Below are 3,945 nucleotides of genomic sequence, written 5' to 3' on the forward strand. Positions count from 1 at the left end.
TGCCTTGTGATGACTCAAACTCTTTTCGTTCTTAATGATTTCTACTTGTTAAATCTATGAACACACCATTCTAGATTGCATGTTAGGGACTAAGTTAAGTTGAAAACGCCATTCTCTTAACATACTACATAAGAAAGAGTAATATGTTGAGTTCTAACATTGAGCCAACTTAAGCATCTTCATCCGGAAATAGAAGGAATTTGAATGAAGCATAACATGTTTGCATGATTATTTGGTGGTGGATAGCAATTCCCCTAACTCGTTTTTCTTAATTTGTGAACTACTTAAAAATATGTTTCTGTTATGTTTTTGTTCGATTTAATTTAAATAGCAAATCAACTCCAAAAATCCCAAATATTTGTATGAGTGTAGCTCTGTGCGTCTAGTGTCTTCATATAAAATTTCGTAGACTTTAGATAAGTGTAAGTCAGTCTAATAATTATTTTTCGGTGATTGGTTAGTAGGGACAGCAACACAGTTTTTGTGACATTTTAAGTAGTTAGATAAAACAATCTTCTGCACGAAAGACCCTTATTTTCATATGCTACAATTGACAAATCTTAGTGTTAATAAGGAAAATCAATAGGACATTTGTGTGCTACTTTGTGGTGTGCTTTTAATCCTATCGACACACAAATACAATAGTTTTCAGTTATAAAAAAAAAAAAAAAAAAAAGAAGGGAGTTTTTAAACTTTAATCCTTGAAGAAGATTAAATTCAATAAAAACTTGGTGTTAGATTGGATATTCCTTTTAGTACCTTTAATGTGTACCTAATTCAAATTTATATTATATTTTTGTTTTAATATTTAATAGATATCTTATGTAATGTCATTATATTTAAATTAAAATTATTTATTATTATACACATTTTAATTCATTATATTTATTTTACTTCCTCCAATTAGTGTACCTAAACGTCCGTATCATAATATATTTTACTAAATTAGTGTATTGAATTGTCCGTACTAAAATATATTGTAGTGAATTAGTGGCACATAAGAAAATATGCAAAAACATAAGTGTACCGAAAAATTTCGTACCTAAATATATGATATTAAATTAGTGTACCGAAATGTCGGTACCTAAATATATTATAATAAACTAGTATACCGAAATGTTCATACCTAAACATATTATATTAACCTAGTGTACCGAAACGTTCGTACCTAAATATATTGTAATGAATTAGTGACACATAAGAAAATATGCAAAAACATGTGTACCGAAAAATCTTTATGAAAATATTTTCTTATATAAGATACTTACCATAATGAGAATTAAAATTTTATAATATTTTCATAAAATTTAATTTATGAACACCATAAAATTATAAATAAAAAAGAGAGACATTTAATATGTTGGCATTAAATAGAGTCTAGGGACTAAAATCAATTTTTAATCTTGTATAAGACATTTTTCTAAACTTCAACGTATTTAAGGATTAAAATCTAGTTTTCTTAAAAAAAAAAAGAGCTTAATTAGTTAGCTTAACAATGGAAGTTTAGCCACTCGGTATTATGGTCTGGTAATATTCCTATTTACTTGTATCTGAGAGATTTTAAGTTTGAATCTTATGGATGACCAATTTGATACCAAATTAGGTTACCAATTATGTAGTTTAGCCGAACCCTCCTCTCCTTCTAGAATAAAATATATTGTTGTACTGAAAAAACCAATGAAGTTCAAAGAAATTGCTGATTACACATACAAGCCGAAGGCCGCGTGCGTTATTATTATCCAATAAAAAAGGATGCGTACACTCTATCCGTATATAAAGATTAATTAATGGTAAAATCCATGTACACCAGTATCTCTGTAAGCTCGGCTTTTCTCTTCTGTAGTTCACCGTCCATTATTTTTCATTTCTTTATTCTCTTTTGTTTATAAATGGTGTATTTGCAAAGAGAATATTAGAGGAGATGACACATCCCGATCCGGAATGTCTATTTGGACTCCGAATCAAGTTGTACTGGTCAGAACTCGGAGGGTGACGAAACCATAAAGTGTAGTGATGTGGAAAATGTGTGTAAATTTAAACCCTAAAGTGCCTATATGTAACATTGTGCTAGTGAGAAAGAAAGAACATAATTCACACGTGATGTCAGAGCATAATTAAAGCACAGTAAAGGTAGGATTGGAATTATATCATTGAAGGTGATCACCTATACCAATAATTGCCAAGAATCCTCGTCGATACGAAAGCTCTACTACTAGAACCTAGAGGGGTGAAAAACAAGGGTGAGTGGGCCTAAAAATAAAGTTTTCTAAAAACCTTTTCGAAAACATAATAACCCCTCGCTGTAAAACAAGTATAGTTTCCAAAATATACATACTACGTATAGTATGAAAGTACTTACCATAGCCATCAATATTTCAAGAATTAAATACACCATAATATTTTGTAAATAAATGCCTAACGTCTGATAATCACGTAATCTCATGTAACAAATATATCATATCGAGTGCTCATCGACATATGCTGACACACGAGTTCATCCAGAGATATTATGACATGAAAATGATTGGGTGTAATAATGATATACGCTTTAGAACTACAATCATGTGAAGATTGGCGTTATGCGTAGCACATACGAGTCCTAATTACCTATTGCAATCTAGGACAGGACTGGCACCTACAATGGATCCAAAGTAAGTGTATGTTGCGAAGTGAACATACACGTGAAAGACTGGCCCTGGCATGGGCATTTTCTAACACTGATACAGCAATGATGAGCAAATAACGTAAACAAAATCATACAACGGTAAATCAACAATTTACGTTGACATAATAAGGCATCCCATAGGATTCATAATAATCTCACCATTTCAATCATCGCGACAATTCTTATAACGTCAATTTAATTATGTCATCACTTAGATAATGCATTATTAATTTATATGACACACCTCGACCTGGAATGTCCACTTAGACTCCGAATCGAGCTATGCTGGCCGACACGTGGAAGGTGACGAAGCCATAAAGTGTAGTATAGTGGCATATGTAAATAAATTTAAACCTAAGAATGCCTAATTTTAAGAGAGTGCTAGTGAGCAGGAATGAACCCATTTCACAAGTGATGACAGAGCATAAGTAAAGTAAAGTAAGACATGATGAAAATTATACCATCGGGGGTAATCGTCTACCCCAAGATTTGCCAAGAATCCTTGTCGATACAAAAGCTGAGTTGTTAAAACCTGGAGAGGCGCAAAACAAGGGTAAGTGGGTTTGAAAATAAAGTTTTAATAAAAACCTTTTGAAAACATTATAACCCCTCACCGTAAAACAAGTTTAGTTTCCAAAATATACATACTACATAGAGTATAAAAATGCTTACCATAACCAACAATGTTTCAAGGATGCTAAACGTCACAATTTTAGTAAATAAATACATGACGTCCGTAATCACCTATTGTCGTGCAAATGAACATATCATATCGAGTGCTCGTTGACATATGCTAACACACGAGTTCATGCAGAGGTAATCTGACATAAATAGGACTGGGTGTAACAATGACATACGCTTTAGTACTACAATCATGTGAAGAGTAATGCTATGCGCATCACATACGAGTCGGAGTTGCCTATTGCACCTATACGACCGGACTGGCACCTACATGTTGGAAATGTGCCCTAAAACCAATCATATGATGATACTTTATGGACATTTCACATGTTAAACTAATCTAGTTTAATGTAAAGGGCAAAGATTATTGTTTGAGCCGTCTCATATAAATGTTATATGCTTAAACGATAAGTCCAAGGAATATGTGATTGGAAGAATGCGATCTAAAGAAGTTAGATTCATGAGACCATTTTTTCGTTGACACATCCTAAACGTTCCTGATCATAGGATTGTCAATTGGGCATTGACAGTCCGTTAAGATCAGTACATGCTATGTCTTCTCTCAGGGAGAGTGACTAGTCTCGAGTCATTGGTGTGTG

Source organism: Pyrus communis, chromosome 2 (assembly GCF_963583255.1).
Source record: "Pyrus communis chromosome 2, drPyrComm1.1, whole genome shotgun sequence".
NCBI lineage: Eukaryota > Viridiplantae > Streptophyta > Magnoliopsida > Rosales > Rosaceae > Pyrus > Pyrus communis.